The sequence below is a fragment of the Manduca sexta genome, chromosome 6, assembly GCF_014839805.1.
Source record: "Manduca sexta isolate Smith_Timp_Sample1 chromosome 6, JHU_Msex_v1.0, whole genome shotgun sequence".
NCBI classification, from domain to species: domain Eukaryota; kingdom Metazoa; phylum Arthropoda; class Insecta; order Lepidoptera; family Sphingidae; genus Manduca; species Manduca sexta.
The window spans coordinates 5,410,664-5,420,608 of record NC_051120.1 but is presented as its reverse complement, the minus strand read 5'-3'; the positions used below and the strand labels follow the sequence as shown (position 1 = coordinate 5,420,608).

At 34.4% G+C, this 9,945-nt stretch overlaps 1 non-coding gene across 1 annotated transcript; it reads left to right on the top strand.

Annotated features, from left to right (window-relative positions):
- Positions 1-2,993: 2,993 nt before the first annotated feature.
- Positions 2,994-3,085, top strand: Trnay-gua. Its single transcript is given in 2 exon segments — positions 2,994-3,030; positions 3,050-3,085. It is a non-coding gene; the product is annotated as a tRNA-Tyr (tRNA).
- The last annotated feature ends 6,860 nt before the right edge of the window (positions 3,086-9,945 follow it).

Sequence of the window (9,945 nt, the reverse complement as noted above, 5' to 3'; positions counted from 1 at the left end):
GACCGGGACAGTAGTTCCGAGCAGCGCTGGTTTTCAGCCTCTCCTAACTTCCTAGGATGTTATGCGGAAAGTGTATAGCGTTGGCCTTCCAAGCGACAAATAACATTTTATGTTTAAGTAAATTAAACTATGTGAAAAAAAAAACAATATCAAATGACTAAAAATTAAATAAAAAGCAATAATGACTTTAATAAGAACGGATCTCTAGTTTGTGCGTGTGTGTTTGTGTATTAGTATGTGTGTGTGTGTGTGTGTGTGTGTGTGTGTGAGTGAGTGTGTGTGTGTTAGTGTATGAATTTATTTGTGCATAACTAATTGAACAATATGGGTTATACATTAAAATAGTCACATAGGCGAGAAAATTGCCAGTAAGGGTGAGTCAAGTTTTCTGCTGCAAGCTGTCTTTTAAGTAAAGCATTTTTGTACTTCATTTTAAATGTCAGTAAACTTATCTTTTTTCTTAAAGGAGGGGGGAGGTCGTTCCAAATTCTTGCAGCAGTGAACTTGAAACACGTTCTGTACCGTGTGGAGCTGTGCACTGGAGTGATAAGAGAGTTATTACTAGCTGACCGAAGATTCCTATGAGTTATATCTTTTACCCAAGAGAGTTTTTCGAATAAATACTCTGGATTTTTATACCAAATTACTCTTTGAATTGTGCAAGCGTAATGTAATTCCCTTCTTGCAGACATGTTGAGAATTTTTTTCTTATTCAAATATGGTGTGATGAATTCTCTCCGAGGTATATTATAACAAAATCGTATACAGGCATTTTGTACTCTTTGGATACTTCTTTCTGTTTTGGAGTTTAACCTGGGCCCGAACACCGTACTGCAATAAATAAATTGAGACAGAACTAGTGACTCGGTTAGAAGAATCCGAAGGTTTTCGTTAATGTATGGTCTAATTTTGTATAGAGTTTTTAATTTAAAAAAGGCGTTTCTAATTTTACTGTTTATATGATCTACATATTTTTGTTCCCCATCTATTATAAGACCCAGATTACGTGCAGAGTTTACATGTTCAAGCACTGTGTCGTTAATTTTTACCTGCTCTCCACAATTAAGCGTATGTTTTATTTGATGTTTTGTTCCTAGCACTAGCATTTGAGATTTTGTCGGATTTAATAACAGGGAGTTTTTTGGACCAGTTGTAAATATTCGTCAAGTCATTATTTATTTTCTTGATAGCTGCTTCAGTGTCTTTACTAGGGAACGAGTAGTATAGTTGTGTATCGTCAGCGTATAAATGATATTTACAGGACTCTATGCATTTTGGTAAATCGGCTGTAAAGATACTAAACAGAATTGGACTTAATAATGAACCCTGGGGTACCCCTCTTTGTAATTGTTTAATTGCAGAATATTTTTTATCTCCGCCTTTGCTATCTGTAACAACGAACTGTTCCCGTCCCGTGAGAAAAGTCCGAAACCATCTGCAGGTATTAAGTGAAAACCCATAGCTTGCCAGTTTGGCTAACAAAAGTTCGGGATGTAAACAGTCAAAAGCGCGCGAGTAGTCAAGGAGCACCATAATACTACTCAGTCCCTTATCTGAAGCCTCCGTTAGGTCGTCTGTGACATGCAAAAGTGCAGTTTCAGTACCATGACCTCTGCGGAAGCCTGATTGAAATTTTGGTATAATGCTTTTACTGTCGAGGAATTTAAGTATTTGGTCTAGAGCCACTTTTTCAATTACTTTAGATAGAACCGGTAAAATTGAGATGGGACGGAGATCATTTAGTTGGCTAGCAGAATTTTTTTTGGGTAGGGGTCTAACTAATGCTCTTTTCCAATATGAAGGAAATGTATGTGTTTCAATAGATTTATTTACGATATTTGTTATAACTGGCAGGGTTACTTTTAATGTTGCTTTTATCATGTCTATATTTATACTATCGTATCCAGCTGCTTTCGTTTGTATGCTATATATAATTTTTTTAACTTCAGATTCAGTGGTGGGTTTTAGATCAAAAATATCATATGTTCGGTTTTTATTTTCGCATATTGGTATCTCTTCTATATTTATACTATTGTTTAATGGTAGATTAAGAAAGTGGTCATTTATAGCATCCGGGTTATTAAGGTGATCTGGAATTAAATTTGTGCAGGGCTTATCAAGTATTGTTGTATTTTTCAAACTTTTCCATAATAAAGCTGGGTATTTTAGGTTACTATTTATAAAAGTGTTAAAATACGCTTTTTTCTCTCGCTCTATAGTAGCTGTTACAAGATTCCTGAAACTACGATAGTAATCTTTTGAACTTTCCGTTTTATTTACTTGTGCTTTTATTAGGGCTTCATCTCGTAAGTCAATCATGAATTTTACCATGTCAGTGATCCATGGTTTAGGTTTATGCCTTACCGTTAATTTTTTAATGGGTGCATGTATATTAAATAATGTTAATATGTATTTATTAAAGGTATCGACCATTTGTTCTACACTTTCTAGAGCTGTAATGTTTGACCACGGCATCGAGATTAGATCTTGATTAAAAATTGTCTAAGTCAATATTATGTAGACATCGCTTAATTACTACTTGTTGTGGTAATTTAGGTTTTTTTACATCAAAGTCAACTAAAACCATTGCATGGTCACTAAGGCATCGATTATGGACAACCTCAACTCCTTGGTTTTTGAGCGTACTATCTACCATAACAATATCTAAAAGTGTTTCTGAATGATCAGTCACTCTCGTCGGTCCTCTAACCAATTGTTCTAAATTATGCTGATAACAGAAGGACATAAGATCATCTATTATTCTATCATGGTTATGTCTATTATATATCTAATATATCTATTATGGTTATCAGTCTATCTCCAATAAAAGTCATGAATACACTTAACCAAACAAACTTCAGTCTTCTCACAACGAAACAAAAATCAAAGTCGAAAAACACGCACACTTGGCACACATTACTTAATATTTTTGTAACATTCATAACAAATCATAGTTATAAAAAGTTGATCTGTAATTTCGAATGACGCATATACCTTCGATAGCTCAGTTGGTAGAGCGGTGGACTGTAGAGGTTAACAACACATTGATATCCATAGGTCGCTGGTTCAAATCCGGCTCGAAGGAACCCTTTTTATATTTTTTTATTTTGTTTCAAATTTTTATGATAAGGAAAACCAAGCCAATAATAATATTATTTTATTATTTATTGATAAAAACTTGTATCATAAAAATTTTGTACCACCGTAGAATGTGACATCGCTCGTCGGTTATTATTATATTTTTTTACTCTTTTTTATCCCCATTACATAGTCCCCTGGAAATGTACTACCACAAAATACAACTCTCAGTTCCTTGCAGTGCCAGGGTAAAAATATTGCACTCCAAATTTTAAATTAATTAAAAGTATTTTCATTTTTAAACTCGTAACTTCGTATAGCAGAGAATCTTTTTAAAAAAAATCACCAAATTCCATAATAGCTACCATCATTATTAAACCCACCAGACCAGAATAATACCTACAAAAGTACAATAAGACTCAAATTTTATTACCTTCCAAAATTCGCTTTAAAAGCCACAATCAAATTAGAAAATTCAATTCTGTCTCATTACAAAGAGTTAAACTTCACAATGCTGTGACTCTTGGAATGTGTTGAACTAATTAACATAGACCCTTATTATGCTTCGTGAAATTTAAAAAGGTAAAAATTATTAGGGATGTGTTTGGTTCGAATCGATATAAGAATTTTTTAATGGTATGTAGTCTATCAGCCAGTGGCGAAAGGTCCATATAACCCGATTCCTGCGGCTTCCCATTCGAGATTGGTATAAAATCTATTTAAGTATTTGTAGACTGCATTTATACATATTAGTACGTATAAGTTGGGTTCGTCTATAAGTCTATAAGTCTATACCTTGGCGAAGGGTCCATACAACCTCATTCCTGCCGGCTTCCCATTCGAGATTTATGTGAAATCTAATCAGTAGAACTATTTGCAGACTGCATTTATGCATAATATTCGTATTTATATGTTGTACCGGTTCTCTTTCAGAAAATTTCTTCCTTCGCTACTGCTGTCAGCCCACATTGAGCGGCGTAATTTGCGGAAGGTATACTCTCTCAGTAATGGAGCCCTGTACCCAACAGTGTGACAGATTCTAATGAGGGACTTTAGGCTTTATTATAATTTAAAGGTTTTTGAGTATTGTGTCTTTTACCATGATACGATTTTTTCATTGAATGGACGTAAAAAAATGAAAAAAACTTACGATAACCGCAGTGTAGGACCTGAAGGGTCATTTTCCCGTGCACGTATAAAAAAGCAGATTTTTTTACTTTTTTTCATATCTGAAGCGAGAAACCCCTACTAATATTTAAATCTATTTATTACGAAATTGATTTATGGAGAAAATCTTAGTAAGTGTCGGGAAAATTTAGAATTATTACAAAACTAATCATAAATCAAACAGCTGTTTACATACGCTATAAATAAAAATATATCGATACAAAATCACATCCCATCCCTAAAACACCGGTCCCACAACACCACCGACCAATTATACGCAAATGAAGATAACCCTTTCGTAGCTTTGTGGAACTTTTTAATTGCTGTTAAATTGAGAACTTTAAAAAACGGCTTTGTCCATCGCCTGTGTGGGTGGGATTGATTTCGTCACTATTGTGGTCTTTTTGATCCCCATGTCCGTTGTAGGGTTGACATAATACACTGGTATACAAAAGTGATTTTTTTGAAAGTCTTATAAAGAACGTATTTACGCGATTATGGTTATTTATAGATGTTCATTCTAAAGGCATCTTTCTTCGGTCGTTGCTAGAGACAATGTCTTAGTGAAAATTATGTTTATACCTTCATTTAAATATTACTGGCGTAATGTAGGTGTGATGAGACCTGCCATGAAGAGATTGGTTAGCCGCTACGTATCTCCTCAACATGAACTATGGGCTAGGATGCGCTCCGCGTAAATTCATAATTTTTCCGTCCTCCTTCGAGGGGATATTATTTTTGTTTTTTTGAGTATCCAGCAACCTTGAGGTATACACACTTAACTGTGTGCTTAGGGCCGCGATAAATGTCCCCCGAGTGCATAAGAATTGCCTCAGCAGAGGGTATGAGGAGACATCATAGATAGTGTCTGCTTAGTCTTGACTTCCTTTGCTAACTTCTCGTTGGTTCGGCTGTTTACCCACCCAACCAGAGGAAAAAAGCGTGATTCGATACGTGTACCTACTACACTAAACAGTTATTATGAGTATTTTGTAACAATGTTTAGAGGTTAAAGTATTTATTTATTTATTAGGTCTACAATCAATCATACACGGTTACATTGACTAAAAAATAAAAAAAAGAATCAGAAAAACTTAGACTAAGTACATGATTGTTAAAAAGTAGACACAGCATTCACTAATAATAATTACAAAGATAAGTAAGTTACGTTAAGTTACTAATATAATAATACTTACTATAATAACTATATACACAAAATTTAACAAAATTAAAAAAAAAGTATGAAGGTAACTCTTCAACTTCTGAAGGAGTTTGGCTGATATCCACAAAATAATATTATAATCCTGAATTAACAATATCAAATTTTGTAAGGGCCCGTTCAAGTATTACGTAACGCAATTTGAGGGGAAGGGAGTCTTGTAAAACGTTACGATGCGTTACAGGGGCGGGTCTCATACAAAGCGTTATGTAATATTGTTTTTTTTATTTTAAAAATAATAAGGTATTTTAGCGATTTTCCGTATATTTTTTTAATATTCCAAAAAAAATTGACACTTTAGAGTTACATAACTTTTGGAGGGGCGATGGCGTACAGGAAAATGTTACGGCGCGTAACATAGAGACGTCTGCAAAAATTGCGTTACGTAATACTTCAACGGGCCTTAACTAAATATCCAAGACTTTCCAAATAAAATCGAATGGTCGGAATCATCGGCTGAAGCTTTATATATTAGTATCACATTACTAAGCATAACTAATTGGCTCGGGATAGGTATTAGTTTTAGTAGAATCATTACGTAACCCCTTTTTGTCCAGTTCGCGTATTCGTTCGTTAATTAATGGCAACTTAACCCTTTGTCTGTGATGCGGAATAAATCTGGAAACGATTGTGGTTTTCAAAGTTGAAAAAATCAATTCAATATATTTAATTTATCTTTTCCATTATTATAGAAAAAAAAAAATAAAAAAAAATATATTTTTGTGTATTTTTTCCAAAAAAATTCTTTAAGTGTATTTTTTTTTTTTTCAAAAAAAGTTTTTGTGTATTTGAGACTAATTTTGCTATTAACACTTTCTATAGGAGTATGTGTAGCTTTCAAGTGTTGATATGATTTTTATCTGCAACTTTCTGAGATGGAACATAATGTCATAGCAAAAGTCATTTTAACAATAGGTAACAGTAGAAGCACACAATACAGGCACAGCTAAGTTATATTTCTCATAATATTATAACAGGAGCTCAAACTGTTCTCGCGTACACAGAAAATACTTTGTACTTAATAGAAATTCTTGATATTTTTGCGACTGTTAACGCAAACGTGACGCTGACCATAAAAAAATCTAATCGCTCGTCGCGAAATCACTCTAAAAAAATTAAGTCTAAATTAACAAACAAAAAAACATACATAAAAAAAGTCTAAAATAACACACAAAAAAAACCAAAAGTTAAAAAAAAAAGTTTGAGAACCCCATCGATTAACCCTTCTGGCACTGATTCATCTTCCCGTCAACGCGTGATGGATCAAGATACTAATACCGGCAGCGTGGCGAATCTGACCAAACGATAACCCTTCTATGCATATTTAATACTCGGCCTGATGGGCGTGAACTTTCTGCCTGTAATTGAAGGGTTAAGCGGCTTTGTATCGCGTTTTCATTTGAAATTGTGTCTTAAATTTGATTGATCGTGAGTGAATGAAAGACAACACAAACCCTGACCTCGTGCTAAAATATTTTATTTTGAAATTGGCAACTACTCCATTGTTACTGCCTTGGTGGCGTTAACACAAACCCTGGCCTCATGTTAAAATCATTTTATTTTGAAAGTAAGTACTACCTCGTTGACTTGGACTGCCGCGTGAACACAGTTGTATGCGGTACAACAACGCTTTGAGGTCCTGGGTTCGAAACCCGCGTCGGGGAAAGTGATGTTTGGGTTTTTCTGCTCAGTATCAGCCCGGAGTTTGAAATTTGTGCCCGATATGGCGATAGTCCTCCCCCCCCCCCCCATCACATCACGGGATAAGTGATGGAAAAAGTGGGTGCCGTAGTGGCGCCTTTGCATGCCCCTTCGGAGATTAGTGCCTGATGTGTGTGAGAAAGTAGCAACTACGCGGAATTTTCATCAAAGATAGAGAATATCGAAGAATTAGCGGAGGCTATTGCTCCCAGCTGCACCCGCATAATAATCCTTACCTATCCGAAGTAAAAGTTCCAATGTGGAGTTTTCCGAGATAAAATTTAAGATGATTGATCTATGTTATAAATTCTTGATAGTATTGCATTTTTCGGAAAACATACGCGCCTAACGGATTTATATTAGCAATCGTCATTTCGTCAACTTACATATTTTTTTGTTGTTACATGTTTTAACATTTGTAAATAATTAGGTACCTATATTAAAATATTATAATATACTAGCAAATGGGTCACCCAATGCTAGATAATTACTACCACATTTCGTAACACTGCACTGTGCTCGTCAACCTAAGACATATATTTTTTATTACATGATGGTAAGCGATATGACCGCTCATAAATAGTAACGCCACCATACAGAACTTTGAAATACATAATACTATTGCGTAGAACTCCACTTCTCTCGTCACTGAGAAAGGATGTTCCCATAATGCCCAGTAATTACGCTGGCTACAATGTCCAAACCGGAACAGAAGAGTGCATGCACACTGCTCCCTGATAATTCCATAAAAGAAATACCAGGGGTATTACATAGGAAGCTGTAAGTATTTCATAGAAAAAAGTTTTATAATAAAAATGTATGTGACACCAAAAATTATAATTATTATGTTATCTATCTAGTTAGGGTAAATGAACGTTTTATGAGTGAATATTTTTGCATATTATGATAATAATTGACCATGTAGTCTATTAAACATAATAAGCAGCCCGCATGGCTAAATTTGTATGGATTAGCTACCTACCTTCTGTACAGTCGCCGCTAAATAGAAAAAGGAAAATTAATAGCATTAATACGTATTAAAAAAATAGTTTTTATTATGGACTTCATTGAGTATGGTATAGAAAATCATTTTGTTATAATCTAACCTTAATTTTGAAAGTGAAAATAACTATAACTATAATTTCATTATATGCATGCCAATTGTTGTTTGATTTACAATTCAGCGTACTTGATATTACCCATACAATATATTGTCGCAAATCTCATGTGGGAGCTAATTGCAAAAATATTTCCAATTATCTCCTACTCTTGTGAGATACCACTAATCACAATAAATAACTTCGAATCCGAGTCCTCCCGTGACCACGAAGGCTCCAGTCTTCGAAACTTCGAGAGAAAATCATTATATAAAAAACCGCGATAACATCCGTAAAATAGTTTTTTTCAATGCCCAATAACGCGTAAACTTAAGAAATCATTTATTTATTTTATTTATTTATATTCTTGGTTGTAAAAAACAGAATAGATAATACAAAAAGACAAAAGGCACAAGTATAAATGGCGGTCTTATCACTCTAGGCATTGCCTCACCATCAATCATGAAATAACTTCTGTACCTACCAGTACAAGTTCGACGATTAAATAACCCTTGCTTATTAGGAGCAGGCGAATTAATATGCATATGAGATGAATTAGAGCTTTGATCGATTAGATGAGCCACAATACGCCCGCATGCGGCGTTGTATGTCCACCTAATGATACTTTCTGTGTAGAAGTTTGCACAAGATTTTAGAGCATACTAGCAGTCTTACTTATAAACTTGTTTTAGCGTTAAGAGGTGGTTAAGAATTGCTTAAATAGCTGTCAAAAACATCACGGGTTTCCTAGTTTAAACCTAATTAAGAGTCAAGACGGTGGATTTTGACTTACAGCTGATCGAATAAGAATTTTAACTAAACAGAGCTTGCAAAATTTATATAAGATTGAATGTGTTGAAATAAAATTTTAACGATTTTTATCACGATTTTTTGTATTATAATTTTCTGAGGTGATATTTTTTTAAGGTTGCGAACTTTTTGTAATAAAGGATCCAAATTTTTTGTAACGTCGGGAGAATGATTATCCCTCGACAGTCGATACAATTATGCCGGCCTGTTTGAACCGGATATACACAGACTGATCCCGGAACGTGACACACTTACGTGGGCTACTATGGCAGGTTTTAACACCTGGGGCCTTATTCTCTATCCCGCACGTTATTTTGACAGTGTGTAACAAGCACGTAACACAACGCATCATGTTTAGGACTATAGAAATTTGGGTTACAGAATACCGTTCCACGCAAATTTCTCGAAGATAACATGACACGGCCGCGTTACGCGTTTACACTATCATACAGAATAAGGGCCCTGTACGGTGGTCGCTTTCCAAGCGGATATAAAATATAAATAAATAAAATCTTTATTGTGAACCATAATATTTATAACTACAGTAACAAAAGTGAACGATAATAGCTACCGTTGTTAAAACTGCGTTACAGCTATCAACACCCTTCCTTCGGAGAAACTTTGGTTACACGAAACAGAAATTTAAAATATATTAATCAAATAAAGTTTTTAAATATGAACTATACAAAACAAAACAAAAGAAAGAAACAGAGGATATATACTACCGCTAGCATCACATTGTATACAAGAAAGAACAAATACGAAAGGAACTATCTCCTGACATACAGGTATTGGAACTAAGTAGTAGGAAACTAGGTAGTTCAAGAGGTTGTACCATACTACCATATTGTAATTTATTGGTGTTCAATAAAG